This window comes from Miscanthus floridulus, chromosome 13 (assembly GCF_019320115.1).
Source record: "Miscanthus floridulus cultivar M001 chromosome 13, ASM1932011v1, whole genome shotgun sequence".
Classification (NCBI taxonomy): domain Eukaryota; kingdom Viridiplantae; phylum Streptophyta; class Magnoliopsida; order Poales; family Poaceae; genus Miscanthus; species Miscanthus floridulus.
The window spans coordinates 78460477-78486913 of NC_089592.1; the positions used below are offsets into that span (position 1 = coordinate 78460477).

The 26437-nt window shown below is 44.1% G+C and overlaps 1 pseudogene; it reads right to left on the reverse strand.

Moving 5' to 3' along the window:
• The window catches only part of LOC136500109 (disease resistance protein Pik-2-like), a 25873-nt pseudogene extending 12988 nt beyond the window's left edge, over nt 1–12885 (reverse strand).
• Between the last annotated feature and the right edge of the window lie 13552 nt (nt 12886–26437).

Genomic DNA, 26437 nt, shown 5'->3' on the forward strand with positions numbered 1-26437 from the left:
TGACCCAAATAGAATCAAAGCCAGAGGAGGTGCGGGGTAAACCCACAATGAAATCCAGGGAAATATCCTCCCATTTCCAAACAGGAATGGGCAAGGGCTGCAGATATCCAGGAGTACGCATATGATCTGCCTTGATTCTACCACAAGTGTCACACTCTGCAACAAACTGGGTGATATCTTGCTTCATATAAGACCACCAGTATAGTTGACGTAGATCATGGTACATCTTGTTGCTACCAGGGTGGATAGATAGCTTGGAATGATGGGCTTCTTTTAGAATCTTCCTTTTCAGTTCCTCATTAGACGGAACCACCAATCTATTCTTGTATCTCACGACTCCCATCTCATCAATGCTAAAATGAGGTCCACGTCCTTCAACTAGCAACTTCTTGATGTGAGGAATCTCTTCGGGGTCTTCCTTCTGCTCCCGAATAATTTGCTCCAGCAATTCTGATGTCAATGCAATATGAGCTAGCACCTCTGTGTGGTGAAGTGATAAGGGTATTTCCTCAACCTGATGCGACTTACGACTTAAGGCATCAGCTACCACATTGGCTTTTCCTGGATGGTAGTGGACTTCCAAATTATAGTCCTTGATCAACTCTAACCATCTCCTTTGTCTCATGTTCAACTCAGACTGGGTGAAAATATACTTAAGGCTCTTGTGGTCAGTGAAGATGTGCACTTTGTTGCCCAACAAATAATGCCTCCAAATCTTCAGAGAGTGAACTACAGCAGCTAGCTCTAAATCATGGGTAGGGTAGTTCACCTCGTGCTTCTTCAGTTGGCGCGAAGCATAAGCTATCACACGCCCCTCTTGCATAAGCACACACCCCAAACCCGTCTTCGAGGCATCACAGTAAACATCAAAGGGCCTCTCAATATCAGGTTGAGCCAATACAGGAGCAGTGGTCAGAAAAGTCTTCAGGGACTGAAAAGCTTCTTCACAAGCTGGACTCCAAACAAACTTAGCTTCTTTCTGGAGCAGCTTAGTCATGGGCTGGGCTATCTTGGAGAAATCAGGGATGAAACATCGATAGTATCCAGCTAGCCCAAGGAACTGACGGATCTGGTGCACAGACCTTGGAGATTTCCAATCTAATACATCTTGCACCTTGCTGGGATCTACAGAAACGCCTTCAGGTGTCAACACATGTCCCAAAAACTGCACTCGATCTAACCAAAACTCACACTTGCTGAACTTAGCATACAGCTGGTGCTCCCTTAGCCGAGTCAGTATTATCCGGAGGTGACGGGCATGCTCTTCCTCATTCTTGGAATAGATTAAAATGTCATCAATGAAAACTACCACAAACTTATCCAGCTCCGGCATAAAAACTGAGTTCATCAAGTACATGAAGAAGGCCGGGGCATTGGTGAGGCCAAAAGACATCACTAAGTATTCATAGAGCCCATACCTAGTAGAGAAAGCTGTCCTTGGTATATCTTGTGGCCTGATCTTGATCTGATGGTAGCCCGATCGGAGATCTATCTTCGAGAACACCATGGCACCAGCTAACTGTTCAAACAAAGTATCTATGCGGGGCAAGGGATACTTGTTCTTAACTGTTACCGCATTGAGAGGGCGGTAATCCACACACATCCGCAGAGTACCATCCTTCTTCTTCACGAAAATTGCCGGGCAACCCCATGGTGAAGAACTTGGGCGGATGAAACCCTTGTCCATCAACTCCTCCAGTTGTTTCTTCATTTCGGCCAGTTCTCTCGGAGCCATGCGGTACGGACGCCTAGAGATAGGAGCAGTACCAGGCTCAAGCTCAATGGAGAATTCTACCTCACGGTCCGGTGGCAATCCAGGAAGATTTTCAGGGAAAACATCTGGGAACTCACATACTACTGGAATGGAGGTAAGATCAGGAACGGCTTCAGCATGGGCAACAACAGGTAAGACCGGTACTGAGGGTATGATGAGAGACATCCTATCCTCAGAAGACGGAAGCCGTAACTCTACACTTCTTCTCTTCATATCCAATACTACCCCATATGCCCGTAACCAGTTCATTCCAAGAATAACATCAATGCCTTGCCCAGGCATTATCATGAACTGTAGACGGTAAGTGTGGGTGGCTAATACCAAACTTACTGTATCCGTGCGGGTATTGATGAACATCTGAGAACCCGCAGTACGGATCTTATAGGCATACGGTATAGCCAATAGTGATAAGTTGTGCCGCTCTACAAATCCCATGCTCATAAAGGAATGTGATGCACCAGAATCAAACAACACCAAAGCTGGATGGGATTCGATGGTAAACATACCAGCCATAACTGTTTCCTGATGCACAACCTGCTGAGCATCCGTGAAGTGCACCTGACCAGATCTGCTGGGCACCTTCCTCTTGATGAAAGTCCTCTTAATCAGCCTGGAATTTGCAGATGGCTGAGACGGCTGAGCTGTCTGCTGCTGAGGACACTCCCTGGCATAGTGGCCCTCCTTGCCACACTTGAAACAAGCACCAGGCTTGTTCCCGAATCCCTGACGAGGTGGGACCTGCTGTCCTTGAGTCTGCTGGGGCTGCACCTGCTGCTGAGGTGTCTTGTACTGAGTAGCAGAAGTATGTGATGTCTGCTGGGGGAACCGGAACGGAGGCCCGCCGGATGGTTGATAGGGCCCCCGCCTAACAATTTGCACCTTCTGAGTATGAGGGTGGCTGGAGGATCCAGCTGCCACCCTCCTCCGCTTCCAATCCGCCTGAGATGCCCGCTGAAAACCCTCAAGAGCAATGGCGGCGTTCATCAGAGCCCCAAAGGTCTGATAGTTCCCCAGGTACAGTTTCTCCTGAAGAGCAGGAGTGAGACCGCGAAAGAAGCGATCCTTCTTCTTGTCATCCGTGTCCACCTGACTACCAGCATACTGAGCCAAGTGGTTAAACTGGGTTACATACTCCATTACCGTCCTGCTCCCCTGACGCAGCTCCATGAACTCGGTCACCTTCTGGTGGATAACACCAGCAGGTATGAAGAACTCGCGGAAGGCGGTGGAGAACTCCTGCCACGTTGCCGGGTGATCCGGCAGCTCCGCGGCCTGGAAAGTCTCCCACCAGGCACCTGCGGACCCCAAAAGCTGCTGGGACGCAAAGTGCACCTTCTGCTCGTTGGCCACTCCGAGCAGCCGAAACTTCTGCTCCAGCGTGCGAAGCCAGTGCTCCGCCTCCAACGGATCGTCCGACGGCGTGAACGTGGGTGGGTGGGTCTTGAGGAAGTCCTGGTAAGAGGACTGTCCCTCAGGACGGCAAGCACCACCCCCATTCCCACCGTTGCCCCCGGGGCCTCCACGGGCGAGACCCGCAACGGCCTGTGCCATAATCTCCATGGCACGAGCTGTCTCCTGACGAGCAGCGGCTGACTCCTGACGAGCAGCCAACAACTCCACCATGACCTCCGCGGCGGACAACGGCGGAGGCGGTGGCGGTGGCGGGAAAGGATGAGGAACCAAAGGTGGAACCTCCCGAGCTCCCTCATCGTCACGCTCAAAGGCCCGACCACTGTCACCATGGCCCTCGTTGGCCGCTCCCAAACTAGTGCTCCCACGTCCGGACCTCAGATTCATCTATAAGAGAGACGAACCAACCATTAGGACACCTTCCTGATCAGGATCCAGAGATTAAAGAAATGGTAGCACATTTATTAAAGCATTCATTAAGTTAGTTCTACCAATTTACTACTTTCATTATACGTGAAGGGGATTCCTAGATCAAGTAAGATGCTACTATATGATGCATGCTTCGACCTATACGTTCACTCAAGCCGGAATATAGCGGCATTCGTAACATTTTTGGCACATCGCACACTCACTTTCTGTATACTAAGCGATTTCTTACGCCACGTAAGTCAGTGTACCTGCAGAAAACTGATTAGATAAAACCAGTGCCGCTATCCTAGATACACCATATAGCTAGGGCTTATACTTATATCACTTAACTTAATCGCATCCTACTTTTCGCAAAACTTTTGTTGGTCAAACTTTTAGTTTTGTAAAAGAGTGAGGAACTCATGACCATTATTGGCTCTGGTACCAACTGTGGCAGAACCACCCGGAATAGCGTACTTACGGAGGCGCTCGTCTTCCACCAGACACTAAGCACCCCGAAAGCCCCTATCACGAGCGGTATCCGTCGGGCACACCCCGAGGGAGAACCCGAAAGATCCACATTTATCCCAAGGATCCAATAATGAAAACGAGTTACAACACAAGTCCATCTCATACATTAGAGTTTCTTAAAAGTACATTATTACAATACCAAATACAGAGTGCGGAATGATAAACAGCGGAATATTAAAGGATAACATCTAGCGATAAGATAACGAGGATTCCGTCTGAGCCCACCAGATGGATCCTCCACACAAGGAACTCCTCAAGCATCACCTGCAACAGGGGTAAATAAACCCTGAGTACACAATGTACTCGCAAGACTTATCCGATCAGTGGGAATACTTTCCCGACTCCAAGGAATATGCTAGGCTTTATGGTTGCTGGTTCTCTTTTAGCAAAAAGCAATACTAATAGTGAATCCTTATTGATACATTATTATCATCAGCCGGATTAAGTTCTCATCTAGTCAATCTATATAAGCACCTGTTCTACTTTCAAGCAGGGGTTGAGCAATCGATATTGTTCCTTCTCCTTTTTCACTTCCAGTTCTTACTACGGTGCTAAACCGCAGACAAGTCGTACCGGATAACCCGGCGATTCGCGAATCAATGTACCCAGCTGGGTGCCCCGAAGACACACGCCCCGCTTGTACCCCAGGCACAAGCAGGACTAACCCACCACTCTCCTGTCCCGGGTGTCCAGGTCCCCGTCCAAACTTGGACTCCAAGCCCCCACATCCTGAATCCCGGACTCAGTGCGGTGCAAGGACCTCCACCACCTCCTCTTCCCATCAGTCGGTCCGGAAAGAGCCGGATCCGCGACAAGAGAGCAGCAAGTCTTCCCTGCGCCCATACCCAAGTATGTGCTCGGGACAATAGTCTGTGACTTGCCTAGAGTCATATGCAACGACCGGTCCTTAATCGACATAGACAGGGAAAAAGTGTAACCGAGCTATGCCCTGTTGGCCGCAGGACACAACCCCTCACACCCACCAGTACCAGATCCACATCCCTGTCCGGTCACCATTTTTCCTTTCCATTATTTCATCATGATATCATAGTGTAATCACCTATTTGCGAGTAACGGCAGGTTACTCACGCTACCGACATCCTGAGCATAGCAGCTACTCGACCTGCACTAGTAGGACTCATGATGGATATATCTATGCATGTAGTTTCCATAAAATGCCTGTAACGTAAATGCATATCATATAAATATATTCAGTGATCATTTAAAAATAGGGGCTATGCACCGGGGCTTGCCTTGGGCAGGTGCCGGGTCAGCAAAGTCAGCACCAACAGGCTCCTGGGCTTCCTCCTGTGTGAAGATCTCCTCCTCGTACTCCTCGATCACCTCGTCGTACTCCGGCTCAACGACGGGCACGAAGTCTACCAGCTCGTGATCTACATGCATGAAATGATGATGCAATGCTTAGGAATATAACAACAACAGCTCTTAAAATAAAAGTACATTGATTTAGCTACTAAGCTATGGATATCGACCACGGTACTAGGCTACCTATTGTCGCCGATAACCATTTCGAAGTATCATTATTGTTATAGCAACTACCGCTATTCTTACCCCTAATGCTAGTTTACGCTATATACGATAAAGCAAAGGCAATAGCTACTTTATCTAACAACTCGTTCTAAGGCTATAAAATTTACAGCAAGTACACGATATCCTAGTGAACCTACTGTAAAATTTTCAAAGATAAAACTATTACCGATTTGCCACAATAATTCCTACAATTATTAATCTATATAATGCTAAGCTCGCTAATTAAAATTTATGAACCTATCATCATAATAGCTAACTGCAATCTAACTGTACTAATAAGTAGATGGTATTTTTGTGAACCTAACAAACTTGGTTTCACTATTTTTGGACAACCATACAATTTACTACTAATTATCGAAGTTTAGATTGAAACTAAATTGAATAATCATTTCTATTCTCAGGAACAACCGAAACAGGCCTCGTGGCCCACGGCCTGGCTCGGCAGCGGCCCAGCGGGCGGGCGACAGGCCGGCCCACAGCGGCAACGCGGCCCAGCAGTGCCAGCGCGGGCGCGGCCCAGCGCGGCAGCGACGGGCGTGGCCCAGCCAGCGGCCCAGCCAGCGCACGCGGCCCAGCAGCGGCGGACGCGAGCGCGCGGCAGCAGCAGCGCAGCAGCAGCGCGGCCCAGCGGCCAGCGCGGCCCAGCGAGCAAGCGCGCGGCAGCAGCAGCGCAGCAGCAGCGCGTGGCGCGTGGGTGTGGCCCAGCAGGCAAGCGCGGACGCGGCAGGCGCTAGCGGGCGGCCACGCGGGCGCGGCAGGCAGGCCGAGCAGGCGCGGCAGCGGCAGCGGCCAGCGCGGGCGAGTGCGCGCGGCCCAACAGCGCGCGGCGCAGGCGCCAGCAGCGGGCTGGCAGGCCGGCCCAGCGCGAGCAGCAGGTGGCCAGCGCGAGCAGCGCGGCCCAGCAAGCGGCAGCAGCCCACAGAGGCGTATTTCAACGTATTACGACTTTATTTTCCTACATGAAAAGCGGCCACAAACACGTGTGATGTAGGGGTGACGTCATGATGATGTCAGCAAGCTAAGATGAACAGTAACGCACCGTCGCTGCTCTGCTTGCTCTGCTCTGGCGATCTTCCGCCGGCCACGAAGAATATGCAAAACGGCGGTGGAGCTTTGAATGAAGTGGGCAGTGCGATACCCAGCTGAAGGAGAAGCTAGCAATGCGGTGAATTGAACTGGTGTGCTCTGGTTCAGTGGATGGACGACGGCGCAGCTCACCTCGTTCTTATGGAGCAGGCGGAGCTGTGCTTCCAAAATTGAAGCACAGTGAGGTGCTACAATGGGCAAGGTGGTGTCAATCAAGCTGCTGGCTGTCTCGCGGAGCCACGGACGCGACGAATTTCATTAACGCTCTACGGTCACGTCGAATTGAAAGCAAGAGGTACCGTTGGCCATGGCTTCAGCGGAGACAGAGGCGTTGGCACATCCACGGTCATTAACGCAAGGTACGCGTGCACATGACGACGGGAAACATTGAGACGTGCCCAGGCGACTGTCCGCGCGGTCGACCCACGCGAGTGCAGAGCTGATATGACTCGTGCGCAGTGTGCTTGCGTGCGGTGGCAGGCAACCGAGGCACAGTGGTGACCATGGTCAGATGGCTTGTCCGAAGCAGACGACGTGCACGGGTTTTCTACAAATTACCAAAAGTGGCTTCGTCGACCCATTTATAACTTACGCGAAATGACTTAAACTTCGAACGGTTTCGCGTCGCATTCCAATTCCGAGCTACCTGTTTCATTATCGACTACTGAGTACGTACTACAAATTTTTATTAAAGTTCACATACACGATCTACATCATTTTTATTTCATAAAAATCCGTTTAGAATACTAAACAATATAAAGCGACATGAAACTTAACATCTATTTCCCGTTTCGGATAAACGTTTCAAATGTCGTATATTGATTTATACTCCAATTTACACACATATGCACAAATACATAATGCTCCTGCGATGTTTTAGCAAAACATTACAATGTAACACCGGGGTGTTACACCGCGGTTCCCGTGCTCTTCACAAAACTAGATGGCGTAGTCAGTGCTACAGTGGCACGCAGAGGCGTGGGCGACGGAGTGGGCAGCGATGGGACGAGGCGGGACGGCGTGCGGGGCTCAAGCACTTGAAAGTTGACTGGCTGGTGACTGTTGGCTGGCGTACGCGGCGCCAAGATGTGTCAGTGGCTAGAGCATGGATAACCAACAGGATTTGTTCAGTCTGTGTTGTGTGTTAGCATAAATCCATTTTTACAGCTTTGTACTAACTGAACTTTGCTGCTAATTGTCTGTCTCAGTAGCGTATGAAGTTTATGCCAGCCAGAGTATGGCATTGGGTTGATACCATTTTATAGCTTCAGGACATTACTTTAGCAGCTACCAAATTGTAAATGTCTCTAGCTTCATGCAGAGACAGCAGATCGAGTCAGTACAGAATGGCTGCCTGCTATCACCTTTTTACGTTCATGTAGGTTTTCAACCAAGCACATGTACTGAGCTACCAATAATCACAGGTTACTGCAGATCTATGTCTAACACCCCAGGTGTTAATTTTAGGGTTAAAGAACTTCATTAAGCATAATGAGCATCATGGCATTGCATCAGTTTCAAATGCGTGTTAAGAAAATGGAGCTTTCTAATTTTCGTTTGGTTGTTCTCTTACTGGTGTGTCAGTTGCTCTGTTGGTTTTCAAACATACGGGCACGCGTGTCTTCCTCTTTTATCCTCTCAGCCTTTCCTCGAATCCCTCTGTTCAGACCGCTGGGCACTTGGCCGACCCGCCGCGCCAGCGCCTGCCACCCGCGCCGCACGTCGTCTCACCCCCACGCCAAAGTCAACTTTCAAGTGCCTGAGCCCCGCACGCCGTCCCGCCTCGTCCCATCACTGCCCACTCCGTCGCCCACACCTTTGCGTGCACTGTAGCACTGGCCATGCCATCGCATGGGCCTGACCGCGGCACGGACTGCCAGGGAGATGTATGGGAGAGAGAGAGGAGTGGAGGAAGGCAGGCAGATGCACCAGCACTGCTCGGCCAGCCAGTTTTTATGATGAGCACGGGAACCGAGGCAACGTGGCCGCCCAGTCTGCCGGTAATCAACGTGTCCGAGGTCGGCGCCATGTATTATGGCGCCGAGGTACTGGCCACGTCAACGCCACCTAGGATCTCGGCCAGGCACCTCGGCGCCAAGATTTGTGGCGCCGAGACGTGTTACCTCGGCGCCATAAGTCCTGGCGCCGACCCCCAGGGTCCAAAGATGAGTTTAAGTCTCTCAGGGGGCCAAACATAAATTTTCTTCAAAAAAGGATCAAATTGTAAAAAATTATGATGGACTAGTATGCATGCAGTCTGTCCTTTGAAAATTCACCCACGGCAAGGAGGGGCCGGAGCCAGCATGGCCCCAACGTGGTTCCGCCAGTGACCCCATGGTTATCCCACCACAGCCTAACTAGAACCCAACTACAACCACTAGAGGGGCCATCAAATCTGGCTTTCCTTATAAAAAGAAAATGGCATGATTGATAAAAGAGAGAAATACATAATTAAACATTTACATTACAACAATACACTTCTCCAATGTATCAGGAAACTGTAGGGAAACTATCATAGTTTACCCTATTGCATATAAAATAATGTATCTTAGTCACATGATTAAGATGACAATAGGTTCTTTGTCAATTCATATGTTACCATGTTTATAGGTTTTTCAATTTACTCAAATCATTTTTGAAGGGTTTGTCCATTTTTATGTAGACTTAATAAATGTCATCTTAAGTCGGTTTGCTATGTATGTTGGTTGCTGACCAAACAACTACCGTAGTATGTCTTTATACAAGATTTTCGCAATCTAGATGGAGGTATAGGTGAAAAGTGCACCTCAGATGGTGGTACAGACGAAAATTTTCCAAAATAAATACTTTGGTGGACCATCTCAGATGGTAGTACAGATAAATATATTCCAAAATAAACACTTTGGTCTAAAATATATTCAAGCATAGAAAAATATAAATACCTTTATTTATGAACCTTATTGACAAATAAACAGATCATATATTCTAGCCTAAGAGAACAGAATTCTCCTTGTTTATGTGAAATCTATTGCATTGTGACTAAAGCTGCCAGCATTTAGGCCGCCTTGAAGCTATCATAAAACACTTACAAGGAGAAAACAATTATTGAACATTTGAATTGTATAGGCTATCAAACTTAACTAGAGTCCTACCAAAATAGAATGCTACTTTTAGAAGTTAAAGTTGTAAACTTAAGGTCACCGTGTACCATCATCATGCTAACCTTAGGCCACGTTTAGTTGGGCGAATTCGGCGCCGCCGGATTCACTGTGCGCCACTGTAGCGCAATGTAGTATTTTATTTGCATTTGGTAATAATTGTCCAATAGTTGACTAATTAGGCTCAATGCGTTCGTCTCGCAAAGTACAACCTAACTGTGCAATTAGTTTTTGATTTCGTCTACATTTAGTACTCCATGCATGTACCATAAGTTTGATGTGACGGGGAATCTTCTTTTTGCATAGTGCCAAAGTTGGGAGTTGGGAGTAACTAAACATGGCCTTAATTTGCACAAGGAGTTCAAAGTTTGAGGAATCTAAAATAGAACATGACTTAGAGCCTCCTTCCATTAATTGCTTTGCAGTAATAAGTGATGATGCTAACCCTTTGTGTGCATACATAAATGCTTAGGTAAGATAATAAAGTGTAAGGGCAGTCCCAACGAAAGAAACTAGTAGTTTCTATAACATAGGATACCGCACCAAAAAAATACTGCTTTCCAACCCATGATTTCTATGAGTAATAATTATTTTCTCTTTCTCTCTCCCAACTCTATCTTCTTCCTCCAATAAGAGTGCGGCACGAGCCCGTTAGAAACTGGTGGTTTCTCCCCAATGGCGATTTTATGGTTTCTTGGTGCATTGGGTCAAGAGAAGACCTGATTTCTTCATGAGGAAACCATTTCTATGATTTTTGCTCTCTTTTTTCATTAATTACGTTGCCATGTCAGCATTTTGCCTACGTGACAAGTCATTTAATGAGGATAGAAACCATCATCAATACACTATTGGGACTGCCCTAAGAGAACAAAGAAATTACCACTAAATGTACATGTGTGTGTGCCCACACGCGCATTGGAGGATGCAAAAGGAAAAAAACAATCATTCTATATGCTTGCAATGCAATTCCAAATAAAGCAAACCAGTCATATAATATGCTATCGTACCTTTTCTGTGAAGAGGCTATGTGCATCTCTGTCTCCCAAAATTTCAAGCTTGTATATGTTTTTGTCTTCCTTCGAACAATGCTTAGCAACATTCTCTTGCCATGTGGTGACTATGATTCGGCTTTTTGTTACTGATGTAGGGAAAAGATGCATTATAGTGTCCCACTCCGTGATAGACGATAAATCATCCAGAACAATAAGGTATTTGTTTCCTTCTAAATAATTAGCCAATAAGGACAATTGATTTCCTTGTTTTTTTTCCTGTCACCATTGACTGTTTCCTTACAATCTAGTTGTGTAGCTAAGCTATTGATGAGCTCATTAGGATCAAAAGGGTGCTTTATTGTGACACAAGCACGCTTATCAAACATTGCACTGACCTCTTAGCTTTGGTAGACATATTTGACTAGGGTGGTTTTCCCAAGACCACCCATTCCACATATGGATATCACCTTAAATTCTCGCTGGCTACATTTATTTGAGATCAGCTTGATAATATCTGATTTTTCTTTCTCTCGCCCAATGAAATTATGAGATTCCTTCGAAGCAGCTATTGATGTCTCCATGCGAGCGAGTCTCTTTCCATACACAGATCTTTTCATATTAGTAGTGTCTGTGTTTAAGCTAGGCCTTGACTCCATTGAATGTGTTTCATCTTGTGAACCCTTGACGTAAGAAAAATAGGTTAGGTGCTACTCTCTGTTTTACAAAGCAATGTTTAATTGTGTTTGGGATGCTGAAAAAGCAACGTTTAAATATTTTGTGGGTTGTGACAACTCCAACGAGACAGCAACTTATTTAGCTGACCTGTTTAACTAGCTAGAAAACAACAGGTAACTTTAGCAATGATATTACTTAAAGGGGTTTGAATTACCTTCTCGTAGAAAGCATACAGAGTCTGGTCAGTAGATAACTGCTTGTGCTCTAGTACCATAGTTTCTGGCCCAACGCACAAGCTTGCAACGTCGATTTTCTCTGTGCATGCTACAAGTCGGCTACCTCTCTTGTTGTCAGGAAAACATGCTTTAATCTGGTCCCACTCCTCAACAGTGGACAGGTCAGTAAGCACAATCAGATAACTCTTCATAGCCACATACTTGTTGAATGCACGGACCAAATAACCGTCCTTCATCCTTCCCATCCTCCGCAGATCTTGGGTCCCGCCAGGAGCAGCTGGTGCATCGTCTTGTGTTTCGGCCAGTTCTCCAAGACAACAATTAGCATAAAATTGCCTGACAATGTTTTGTAGAAACTCTGTTAGATTGAAAGGATGTGTGAGCGTGACCCAGGCTTGGCACTCGAACTACTTGTTTGTCTTGAGATCATTGTAAGCCCTCCTGACGATGGATGTCGCACTAACAATAGCACGGCTTGTTCTTCCCCACACAGCGATCACTCTAATATGCTCATCCTTCTTGTTGATGATGGGTCGAATGAGATCCCCTTTTGCTTTGTCCTGCTGCAACCATGCTTCCTCCATGATGCCCGGCAACGACGCGCTGGCCAAGCTGGACTGCACGGTGCTGATGCTACTGGCAGCAGCAAGCTGCCTGGAGCCAGCAGAGCCCTTGATGAGGTGGTAGCGCTCGTTCCTCTGGCTGACATCCTCGACCTTGGCTCGGAGCTCCTTCATCTGCTTGGCCACGCGGCGTCGGTCAAGCAATGTCCGAGGGATGCCGCACCACCACCACCAAGGACTACTCACCATCCCTAGACGAACGGGGAAGCCCTGGAGGCAGTCCTCGACGTCGTAGGCCACTTCGCGGACCTGCTTCACCCAGGTCTTGACAACCATGTGCTCGTCGCGCTCGTCGTGCGCGGCCATCAGGAAAGCCAGCATCATCTCGAGCTCGCCCCTGATGAAGGCGTGGTCGCGCTGGACGCCGAGCTGCAGGGCCACCTCCTCCGCGACGGCGGATTTGGCGTAGCCCAGCGCTCCGTCCAGCACGGACTTGCCGACACTCAGCACCGTCGACTCCATGGATCGAGGGCCAGATTAAATCACGCGTGGGTGCGTGGCTACTTGTGGGAGAGAGAAAAAAAAATACACAAGCTACTGCTTTGCGGCTTGGAATGGCAGCGATGAATGGTCCCGGCGTACGTCTTTAAAGGTGCAACAAGGAAGAGACGGCGGAAACGAGAGAGAAGGAGCGCGTGTGGTTGCTAGAGACGCTCACCCTGTTTGCTGAGGCTGAAATTTGACTTACGTTGAAATGTTGTGAGAGAAAAATGACTGAAAAATAATTTTGAATAAGTTCAAGCGAACAGGGAACTGTTTTGGCCACCAGACCTGACTATTGAACAGTCTACTAGATAGACTGCTGCTTGGGTCCTCATTTAGTCATTTGGGTACGGCTACCCATCGGTGGAGCAGAAAGAAACAAGTTACAATCAGGAATGGACAAGAATCCGGCCGGATAACCTCGTGGCGGCTTGCCAGTTGTGGGGAAAGCTCCCGCTGCTTTCGTGGGCGACCGGGCCACGGTCTTTCGACTTTGGAGCGCCGGCCGCTGAGGCCCTGCAAGAAGGCGTCGTGGAGATGGAGACTGGAGAGCCATGTGCATGCGAGCCTATAGATGGCCATAAGGTCCGAGGGCCATCAGCACGGCCTACGGCCCAACTTTTTGGCCCGGTCCAAACACGGCATGGCCCGATGGCCGTTGTGTCCGTGATGGCCCAGTGGCATTGCTGGCCCAGCACGACCCAATTAACTGGAAGCCCACTAGTCATCTTCATCTCACATATAAATAAAACTATGTTTGGTTGAGATGTGGCTTTTGGAGCCGTGAGCTGTATCTTTTGAAAAAGTACCTGCGAGGTGTGGGCTATGAGAAAAATCAAAAGCCGTTTGGTTGAGTAGTTGTGGTTTTTGAAAAAATTGTTGAGCAGACTTCACATGTCATTCACAGCCTTCCAAAAAAAATTGCTATCATCGGCCCCACTCAACTTTCTACATCTCTCACTTACGACCAGCCCCACTTGTCAGCCTCACAGATTCTTCATCCTCTCAAAACAACAAAGGCCATGCCCGCACCAGCCATCGGGATGGGGCAGAGGCCACATTGGCCTCCAGGCTCGGAGCAGGTGCTGCACCCATGCGTTGAAGGGGAGCAGGTGCCGCCACCACCCACCGGGGCAAGGGCCCGACGGGGATAGAGAGGACAAAGCCGACTGAGTCGACAGAGTTTGCATCAGATGGAGAGGAGGGAGCCGATGGGGCAGGGGTTGCGCCCGCGCCCGCCACCGAAGCTCAAGTAGGAGGTCGCGCCACCGAGACCGGGGCCATGGCAGGGGTTGAAGGAGGGGAGAGGGATCTGCTGGCGGGGTGAAGTCACGAGGTCCTACGTGACGGGAAGAAGTTGGGGACAAGGAAAGAAGAGGAAAAAATGACATGTATCTTCATAATCAGTGGTAGGTGGGTAATTTTTTGCCCCAAAAGCAGCTGAAAGCAGGAGGAAGCTGCTTTAAGTTTTGTACTAGAGCAAAAGCAGTTTTTTGCCTAAAGCAACTGTGGCCTTTCACCCCTTTTGGTTGGCTTTGGCTTTTGCAAAAGCAAAGCAGGTTGAAAAGCCCAACCAAAGGGGCCTAAATCAAGACCCTATTTTTGGTATCGTGCCACCCTCCTGCCACCTCTTTCCCTTCTCCCACGTTGAAAGGACATAGATGCCTAGTGGAGGGGTACATAGCCTATAAAAATTTTCCTACAAAAAGCACAACATTAAAACAAAGTAGTTAGTGAAACAACAAAACCAAAAAGATACTACTTTGCCTATTCTGTCACCCAATACAAGTCCCTACACAATTCTATAGTAGCCATTGAATTCTACCACTAGAGCACACAAACACAGAAGGCTAGCAACTAAACAAACATCTCTGGCTAGCTAAACTGTTGAGCAACTAAACTAGCTACTCTACCATTAAAGCAACTTGCAAAAGCAACTACATTACACAAGCAAAGAATGAATGAAAGCACAGTGTAGTGATTAATACCAAACTAGGCAAGAGATGAACATAATGATTTTTATGTATTGTATTATTACATTTAAATAGAGATTAGTGTCTAATATTTACATTTGATATAGTATTATAATGCATCGCGCGTGCACACACACCATTGCCATCAAGATTATGCTTCAAGTTACACGTCGTGATTCAATCGATAATGCAAATATTATAAATAAATCACTTTGATTTAGGGTCATTTCCATGTAAAGTGAAAAATTTTTAATCTTCTTGGATCACCTGGTCCATGATGAATCCGGCTAGTTGGTCTTACATTGGTGTGATCTTGGATGCTAGCAGCTCATGGGCGTGAAGCACTTGTCACTATCATCAAAGCAAAAAGGTATTGAAATGCACAAGTGTTAACTAAAATAGTAACATCTTTCGTTGATTTAACAAATATACATAAAATGAAAAACATATACACCAATTTGTTTTCGGGCGTTAAATCATTGCCGTTGTAGTTGTGTATTGCCCATGTAACGTAGAACCCGCACTCATTGTTAGTCCGTGGCTGATGTATAGATTATAGTTATTCATATGATATAGCATGAAAAGCCTGCAAAAAATTGTGAGGATCGGGCGATCATGACACGGTGGCCTGACCAGCCCCATTGGACACATAAGGCACGATGAGTGCGGGGCGCACGGATGAGGAGGGGCACTAGGCCCAGATAGTGGCCATCTAGGGAGTGTCATTGTCATTCCCGATGGCAATGGTGTTGAGGTGTACGGGAGCACCAATGCCAAGTGCAGGGAGGATAGAAAGATATGGAAAAAGCACGTCATGGCAAGCTATCATGTGTGCTTTGGCACTACGACTGCCACCTAGTCCATGTGCCAGGATTTGAGATTGAGAAGGAGAAGGATAGGTTGGGGCAGAGGAGCTAGGTTAGAGGCGGAGGCGAGAAGCACGGGAGGAGCGAGGCTTGAGGTGACCTTTGCGGCAACCCTAGTCATGGAACTGTGGCATATGGAGGCATGGTGTAGTGGATAGTGAGATTCAAGCGGGAATGCCAATGGCAGATAGTAAGCGGCGCACGGGTGATGAGGCACGTGAGGGAGGTGAGCAGCGTGCGGGCACATATGTTGGACGGTGTGCGTGTCGCCTTAGAGCAATCCGGCAGGCGACGGACAACATGGAGTGCCACGTCAGTGATCGGGACATGTTTGGACATTGACGTAGTGGGGGGCTAAGTGTAAGTGCATCTAGCCCTCTAGTGGGTTTTGGTAAATTGAATGACAACACAATTAAAGGTCTAATAAGTTTGCTAAGTGTTGAATAGGAAATTGAGTCTATTGTATATACTTGTGGGTTGTATATTAACAAGTATATACAAGGTTTAACTAGTAGGCAAACTTGATGATATGCCACATTGTGTTAAAGTGAATGCCAAACTGTGTATTGTTGTATTGGAAGTTTATGGAAGCAATCTAGTTCAAGCAAAAGACAACAATGCAAATGGAATCAATGAAATGGCTTTTATGTTGTGGGATATCATAGCATCATGTGAAAGCAAACATACTTGGTAAATGACAATGTATAGTGGATATAAGTTGGTCTCTATATTGGTTTGCTTACATGGATGAATATATGAAAGATCAATTGGAATGTCAAGCCAAAATGAGAAGGGAATAAGGAATCGTGAATTAGCTTGACCATATTGATGTTGATCCATGTATGTCTCTATGTGAGACAAATTGAAGCTTGATTGATCTCAACATTCATATCTAGAAAATATTCAAGCAAGGATCAAAATATTGAGGAAATGGTTTTTAATGGATGCTTAATATAATGTGACTTAAGTATGGCTTGATAGGGTGAAGATAGCAAGGAAAGGGCTTCGAGGTACTATGCGAATGTGAAGGGCAAGCGACGGCTTGACGACCGAGGTACCATGGCTAAGGTGAAGAAGAGAGTACTTGCATTGAGTCGAGGTACTAATCAAGCTATGAGGAGTCATATTGTGTTGAGGATCAAATCATTAGTGGAAGTGACTTGAAGCCATGAAGGTGAACTCATAAGTATGGAAATGATTCAAGTCACATAATCAAGGTATAATGAGAATAAGGAAAACATATTCGATAATAGAAGTTTTCAATTGCCAAATGAAGTGGCAACCAGCTCAAAGGCATTTATATTCTTTTATGCTTTGAATTTGAGTTTAGGAAAAGCCATACTATAAAGAAGGATTCTAGTATAGTTGGTCAACTGTGCAACCAGATGCTCAAAACTATAGATCTATATCCTCTTACCTAGCCAAAACAGCCAGCCAAAAATCTCTAGATTCTACCTGTTTTGGCTAGGGCGGTAGTGCCACCCTATGAGGGCGGTAGTGCCACCCATAAACGACCGTTGGGACCCAAGAGGTATAAATACCATTTGGGCCGGCCCACAACATAGAGCCATTTTCTCCAATGGTTCAGTTCGAAACTGAACAGACCAAAAGCTCACCTCTCTCTCCTCCATTGTTGCTCCTTCATCCCTCAAGCAATCCTTGATTTCCACCATCAAAACTTGAGAGAAAAGACAGCAAAACTCGATTGGAGAGCAGATCCACTGATTCCCAAAGTCTAAGAGCATTTGGTTCACGTTTGGCCGGTGGTTCTAGGGTTTGTTACTCTTGAAGCTTGCTCCTAGCCGGCTAGGCATCGCCCTTGTGCTTACCAACTTGTGTGGCAGCCTTGGGAGGTTTGTAACCTCATTAGAAAGCTAAGAAATCACCCCTCACTTCAAGAGTTCATTCTCTTGATTTGAGAACAAGGGCAAGGCAAGCCTTGGTGGCGAGCCAATCCTTTTGTGGATGCCTCAATAATGTGGATTTAGGCAAGCCTTGGTGGTGAGCTAAACCACGGGATAAATTTTGTGTCTCGCATGCTTCACTTTGTGTTCTTGCTGGTTCAGCTCTTTGCTAGCTGTTGTTAGGGTTTGGTAGCTCGATCCTCTCTTGTGTGAGATTTCTGTGGTATCCAGTCTTTGAACTAGATTTTGTCTTTCTGTTGTAGGATTGAGCAGTTGAGAGAGTCAGGTTACTATCTATGAAATCTCAACACTATCTGCTTTATTTTTGAAGAGCGGCAGTGTCACCCTCTGTTCTAACGGAGTTTCGAGTTGAATTTGTAGGATTGAGTAGCTGAGAGGGTCAGGTTACTATCTATGAAATATCAACGCTGTCTACTTTATTTTTGAAGAGCGACAGTGCCGCCCTATAAGGCCGGTAGTGTCCGCCCTATGTTCTAATAGAGTTTTCGAGTTGAATTTTTACAGGCCTATTGACCCCCCCCTCTAGGCCTCCTAGACGACATCAAGGTCCTTTCAATTGGTATCAGAGCCTAGCTCTCAATTTTGGGCTTAACCGCCTTGAGAGAACGATGTCAACAAGTGAGGAGATATCTCTAGAACTTTTACTTTTAGATGGCTCAAATTATACATCTTGGTCTGCTAGTGTGCTTGATGTTTTGAGGACCATGGGTCCTCAAATAGAGCAGATTGTAGATGTGAGTATTTCACCTCCTCATGATGATTTGATCTACTTATCTAGAGAGGAAGTGAAATGCTTATAACTCAATGCTCAAGCTGTTAATGTCTTATTTAGTGCTTTGAGTGAAGATGTACTTAATGCTGTCATATTTGGAGATGGTGAACCACTTGGTAATGCTCACATCATTTGGACCATGCTCAAGGAAATGTATGGCAACTCCAAATGTGAAGAGAGCAACCTCTCATTGGAAAAACCACTTGAGGAATGCTCAACTTCATCGACAAATGATGAGCCTCAAGTGATTCTCTCAAAAGGCCTATTTGATCATGCCACATTCACTTCCTCACCAACATATGACTATATTGGATGGTAATGAAATAGTTGGTGAGAACAATATTTTTACATGTGGTACTTCTACTTTCTTTAGTTCTTGTGAGACTAACATTTTGAAGGAAGAAGAAGCTTGTGATCGGTGGAAGCCAAATGATGATTCCACCTTACCAAGAAGCTCAACTCTCTATAGCACTTCACATATCGGTCTCATGGCAAAGAAAGAGAAGAAAGTGGCAAGTGAGAGTGAGAGTGAGAGTGATAGTGGTAGTGATGATGATAAGATCAATCAACACCTTGCACGTCTAAGCAAGAAAGACAAGTTGATAGTGATCAAGTTCATAGAGAAGATTCAAGAGCAAGAAGAAGATCTCTACAAGCAAGAAGAGCTTCTCGTTAAAAAGATCAAATACTTGGAGAAATTGACCAAAAAGCATGAAAAGCTTAAGTGCTCTCATGCTAGCTTGGTCCAAAGGTATGAAAACTTGTTAATTAAGCAAACTCATACTATTAACTCTCTATCTTATGTTGCTCAATTAGAAGATCAGAATTATATGCTCAAAGACAAGTTGGAAAGGCTTACTAGCAAAAATGAGACTTTGCAAGAAAGTCATGATGGGCTTTTGTGCTCTCATGAGAAGCTTATGGAGTCTCATCTCATGCTAGAGGTGGCTCATGAGGTTGTGGTAACAATGGTAAAATCATACCAACCTCACACTCACAAATGCACATATACACAAGTTTCATCTATTTTATCATGTGCTAACAAGTGTTGCTCTCAAGCAAGCCAACCTTCCATTGAGCATGAAATTGTAGAAACTTGTGATGATTCCATTGCAAAAGAAAATGAACAGCTCAAGGAAGAAGTTGAAATGCTAAAAAGGGATTTGATTCAATGGAAGGGCAAGTGCAATGCTCAACCTTTTCAAGATAACCACGAAGACATGGTGAAGAAGCTTGAGAAGGGATCAACCAATGCATGCATCAAGCCTTATCAAAAGGGTTACAAGTCCAACAATGGCAAAGTGAAGGGGATACTTAAAGAAGTACAATCTGTCTAGAATGCAGCAGTTCAGCCAGCTGCACAGACTACGGCAGTGCCGCACCCCAAGGGCGGCAGTGCCGCACCTGGACAGAACAGGAAAGCTCCCAAGGCCATCAAGGTGCAACATCAATCAAAGATGACTCTCATCACTTGCTTCAAGTGCAAGAAAGATGGTCACCATGTCAGAGATTGCCCCTTGAAGAAAGAAGAGAAGGGCGTGAGCAAGATCCAAGAGAAGAAGAAGTTGGCTCATGTCAAGTTCTCCAACATGGGACACAATGCTTCTATGTGTTCCAACAAGGAAGATGATCAAGCCACACTTCCAAAGAACAAGACAAGAAGAAGCAAGAGGAAGTGTTATGGTTGTCATGAGAAGGGACATGAAATTGGTTCATGTCCTAATAAAAAAGGTGAAGGCTTGTCATCATCAACAAAGAAGTTCATTAGCAAGGTAGCAAGCAAAGTGCAAGAAGAGAAGGCTAGAAAGAACAAGAACCGCCTATGCTATACTTGCAAAGGAAATGGACATTTAAGTAAGGATTGTCCCATGGGTAACACTTCTAAGCTCAACTTGTCAATTGATTTAAATATGCTTAGAAGGCCCAAAAATGACACTTGTACTAGAAAGGTGATTGGTTCACCATGTGCTAGCACATAGGCCATTTGTGTGCCTAAGTCTCATGTGACTAACCATAATGGACCCAACATAGTTTGGGTACCAAATTGTGCTTAGTAAGTGTTGTAGGTACTTGAAGGTGATATGAAGCTTCGGGGTGCTTGAGCAAGTTGATTGAAAATATTCACTCAAGCTATCAATCAATTCACATTGCATATTCTTATATGGTTGACCCAAAAATGAATCAATGGAAATACTTCAAACTTCATATTCACCTCGGTAACTAGTACCTAACCCTTGCTAGCTAGCCACTTGACATGTGTGGTCTCTAATAGTTCATAAAAAATATGTGTGTTTGTGAATTATTAAGAGTGGCTAGAGTACTTCAAGTCTAAGTGAATCATTTGCCATATGATGCTTTTAATGGCTCTCTAGTAGAGCAAGATCTTATTCATATTGTAGGTAATGAGGAACCACCTTGTAGAGCAATCAAGAAAATGACCATTGGTGATATAAGACCACAAGAAGTACATGCTACAAAAGTGGAAGCTCCTCAAGTTGCTACTGTACTAAATTCCGCTGACAACTCTGATGCAGAGGTGCAGCACACCCCTGCTGCAAATCAGCAGGGCGGCAGTGCCGCACCCAAGGGTGATAGTGCCATCCCTCCTACATAGTAGCAGCTGACTCCACTCTAGTTCATGGACAAATCTACAACCTTCATATGTGCAAGATGAAGATGAAAAGACCACCTCATCCATTACAATCAAGAAGGGTGGTAATATCTAAATCTCAAGTGCAATTTATTTGAAACTAAACTCCTTTTGTATCTTGTGTAGCCGCTTAGGATAATAAAAGCACTTGAAAATATTCATTGGTTGCTAGACATAGAATAGAAATATGATCAAAATTGAATTGATCATCCACACCAAGCAACATAGATGACTTGACTTTCCTTTGTGGACTTCAAACCAAGAAAAACAAGATGAAGCAAGTATGTTCGTGCACATTATGAGTTGGTTTGATGGATTTGGAATCTTGGTACACATTGGAGGATACAAGTAGATTTCAGAATGGCCAAGAATAAAGAATCAAGCTCAAGTCAAGTAAAAGGACTTATTACTCACAAGTCAAGAACTTCCTACTTGATGGAATCTTGTCATATGTTAGATTGCCAAATTCTCATTCTCATCTTATGGGCATCTACATGCTATAATGGTTGTGAGTATCTCTTGGCATAGTTCAAATTGATTACACTATTGTTGCCATGACCTAGACATAGAGTGAAAATCTCAAGTTCTTAAATGAATAAAGTGCTATGTGAGAAATTCAAATACTTAGAGCACTTATAAAAGGAGACTTTAATCTATGGCTAGAGTTGTGAGACTAATCTTTCTCTCTAAGTGATTTATGTAGTCTCACTAAATGAGAATGTGTTTCTCAAATAGAGTGTGCTATTATATGAAGGCTATCAATCCAAAACCATGTGATGTATTTTCTCTCTAGCTAATTTGGATTAGATTTGTCTATGTTAGCCACTCACCATAATATGGCTTAAATCTACCATTTGGACTTAAATGACCAACCATGCACATTTACATTTCCATTCCACTCAAAAGAATGTGCATGAGACATCAAGGGAGATTTAGTCCATGTTATGAGGTTTCTCCATTTTGGTAACCCACTTGTCATCCACATATAAATGGTTACTAAATGGAAAACTAGTGCTTGTGTTACTAATGTCTTCTTGTGATTGAGCTTATTCATAGAAAATCAATAAGAAGATGTGCTAATTTAATTCATAAGCTTAAAGGTTATTCTTCACCTAAAGAAAGATATTGCTGCTAAAGACCATTTAGATCAAAAGTTTTAGTTTTGCTTGAATCAAGTTTGAGGTTGATTTGAATAAGCTATACAAGAAGAATTCACAAGATTACGAGTGATGATGAGAGGACTGAATGGATATAACATCTTATATGTATTCTCAACTGAAATCACCTCAAAGATTGGACAGTAAAAGAAGAAGAATCATCGATCATCAAATCTGTCCAGAAAATTGCAAATCTGAGTTGACTACCTTCAAGCATGGTTTGGAGATTTAAATACTGATAAATTGACCTAAAACTTTGTGAGCATGCTATACACATCTAGTACTTATTGCTGTACAATTGGTATGAAGATTGGTTTTGAAGCAAATCAGTTTTGAGTTGGTTTCTGTCAGCTTCAATAGTGCAGTTTCAGATTTGAGCAGTTTTGGTAGAAAATTATTTTCATAGACCAAATGGAGTTCAAATGAGCTAAATTTTTTAGAGAAGTTAGAGGGCTCATAGATGAAGATCTCTACCAAAATTCATGCATATTGGGCTAGTGGTCTGAGAGATATGGATTTCTTTTTCCTTTTTGAGGATGACAGAATCTAAAAACTGACCGAATGGAATTGGATTGCATTGTGGCAACAAGATTGAGTTAGCTCTCAAGTTGGTCATGAAGAATCAGTAAATATGAGAAATATAAATTTTGTCTAAAGGAGTTTCAATGAAAGAAAAGAACTCACACAAGGGTCCAAATAAGTTGCAATCAGAGTACAAGCAGTAGCAAGTGATTGCAACTAGTTGGAACAAGAAGTAATCAGCTGAGACTATTGAATTGCAAGCAGTTTCAAAGAGTTCAAATCAGTTGAAGTATAGTGCAAGTCACTCCCTTGACCTCATATTGTTATTGTGCTTAAGTGAACTTTGTGTACTCTTGTATGCACAAATTTAGGGGGAGCTTAGCCTATATCTTGTGGGATTATTAGTTTCTTTCAAGTGTTTGATGTGTAGTCCCACACATGGAAAAAGGAGGATGGGTAGTTCCTTTGAATTCTCTAGGTGTTTCACAATTATTCTAGGAGGTCTCGGTCTTTATAAACCAAGTGCTCCTGGTTTAAATGTTGAATGTCCCAATCTTTTAAATGGACCTAGATTTGGATGAGATGGAGAAAATAATTGAAGGGTGGGCTTTCATTGCTATTTCTCCTCTCTAAGTGCTCATCAAGTACCTATGATCTATCCTATTGATCTCCTAGGATCTTATCAACAAAGAGTGATAACTCCTAGTTCATAACTTGCAAATTTCATGAATTTTACCTTTGCTCTCTATGTGAGTTGCTCTAGGTAAAGAAAGAACTAGAAAACTAATATGGATCTTGGATGATCACAAGAGCTCAGTTTTACCACATTTCATCAAGTGAGAACTATAGCCATCCAAATCATTGAAGTCTCACCTATGATGGTCATATCGATGAAAATTTATGTGGTGATCTATCTACCTTGGTGGTGGTATGTTTCCTTGGCATAATTTCAATTGTTGCAAATTTATCATGCCTTGACCAAGATATAGGATGAACTTCCCTCGACTCTTAAACCGATTCTAGTGCATTTCACAAGTAATTCAAGCACTTGATGCACATATTAAGGGGGGGGGGCATCCTATGCCTTGTGTCTTTTAAGACTAACCTTTTCTTCTAGTGAATTTGTGTAGTCTCTTGCTGAGAATGAGTCTCTCATGAGTATGCTACATTGACTCAATCCAAATTGGTTATCTCTCATATTCATTTGGATTGTATTTTTATCTCTTAAGTAGCTACTCTCCATAATATAGCTTAAATTCCCTTGTTTGGACTTAATTGACCAAAAGTGCCTATGTTCTTGCCTTCCACATGTATATGTATGCACTATAAAAAAAGGGAAATTTAGTCTATGTTATAAGGTTTTGCAATTAGTGATCTACATGCCTTCCACATCCAAAATGATCACTAGTTGTGAAATTCTCTTGTGCAATTTAATGCTATCTCTTATCTTTATGAGCATTTCCTAGGTGACATTATGAGATACGGGCATTCATTCCAATTGACGTCAACTAGTGAAGATCCTTTCAATAGAACAACACTCGCACTTGTTGATCTTTGGGATTTCTCTTGGTTGGGCTGGATAGCTCTCGAAACAAGCTTTCCAGAAAGTCCAAGATCACTAAAAACGGAGTTCGAAGTAAAGAGATATGACGTTTTCCGTGAGGTGACCTGTGCTATTTCTGAGAGCTGCGGCAGTGCCGCACTTGTACAGGTCTTGATGTCTAGTTTTTGAACTCCAATGGCTAGTTTTGATTTTGGGTGTATATATACTCATCCCACGGCCCCTGGGCTAGCTGCTGACGACCAAAACATTACAAAGCCTTGTGAAGACTCTCAATTGATGTCAAAATTATGAAGATCATATTTCAATTGGTATTGATTGATAATCTTTAACTTGGTATATCAAGAAATATGTCTTCCGCTGATATCTCAATATGACAACTAAGAGCTAGCAATGTACTTTCAATTGATATCAAGCACAAGTTTATGATATCTCCTTGAAGATGATGATGATGAGAGATGGGCACAAATAAAATTATCTTGCATAAAGAAGTACTAGTCCCATCAAAGCACTAAATCCAAGTATTGAAATCATCTTCATAGTGGAGATTATGAGGCTTAGAACAAAGGTATATCGCTCCATGAACTCATGTATTACCTTTGTGCATCTAGGCCTTTACATGCTAGTGTGTGCATGTGTATGCAATTTTTGAGTCACACCATAAGTTTGTTCTTGTGGTGGCGATTAGAGAATTCTTTAGATATTTGGTTGATACCTTTTATGGTTATGGCATGAGTTTGTCTTATGTTATACTATCATCTAAGTGAAGTATGAGCCAAATATGCTAACCTCTCAAGAATCTTGACCTAAAAGTTGCATACTTTGTTTGGTAGAAAATAGGTGAGAAATTCCATATGCTAAACTTTTACCTCTCTTGCCCTCACTGCCGCCCATCATTTCTTCCTTTTGGTGGAGAGGTCCTTTTTGGAGATTAATGCCAAAGGGGGAGAAATATTGGGGGAGAATGTAAGGGGAGAGAGATTGATATGAGGATGGAAAGGGGTAAAGGAGAGGCATACATATAAGGTTTTAAAAAATATTATTGTGGTGTGTGCAAGGATAGTTTAAATTGATGCTCTTAATAAGGACCATTTATGCTAGTGTGTGGCATTCATGCCTTGAGTGATGCTTGTTTTCTCCTGTGCTGGTCAGGCAGGTGCTGCAGTGCCGCTCTCTGGTGCGGTAGTGCCGCCCTCTACTGGTCAGCAATCTTTGACTGCATGAACTGTCATGAGCATCACGGTTATCATGTTACACCTTGCACCCCATGGATGCCAAGATATAGGAGAGTTCCCACACTTCATCTTAAATATGTGCATTTGGCATTTGAGGCCAAAATTTGAATTCTTTCAATACACACATTTAGGGAGAGCTCACTATATAATAGGATTCAAAATCTTAATATTTATCAATCTCTTGTAAGCTTTAGTTGTGTTGTCATCAATCACCAAAAAGGGGGAGATTGTAAGTGCATCTAGCCCTCTAGTGGGTTTTGGTAAATTGAATAACAACACAATTAAATGTCTAATAAGTTTGCTAAGTGTTGAACAATAAACTGAGTCTATTGCATATACTTGTGGGTTGTGTATTAACAAGTATATACAAGGTTCAACTAGTAGGCAAACTTGATGATATGCCACATTGTGTTAAAGTGAATGCCAAACTATGTATTGTTATATTGAAAGTTTATGGAAGCAATCTAGTTCAAGCAAAAGACAACAACTACAAATGGAATCAATGAAATGGCTTTTATGTTGTGGGATATCATAGCATCATATGAAAGCAAACATACTTGGTAAATGACAATGTATAGTGGATATAAGTCAGGTCTCTACATTGGTTTGCTTACATGAATGAATATATGAAAGATCAATTGGAATGTCAAGCCAAAATGAGAAGGGAATAAGGAATCGTGAATTAGCTTGACCATATTGATGTTGATCCATGTATGTCTCTATGTGAGATAAATTAAGCTTGATTGATCTCAACATTCATATCTAGAAAATATTCAAGCAAGGATCAAAATATTGAGGAAATGGTTTTTCAATGGATGCTTAATATAATGTGACTTAAGTATGGCTTGATAGGGTGAAGATAGCAAGGAA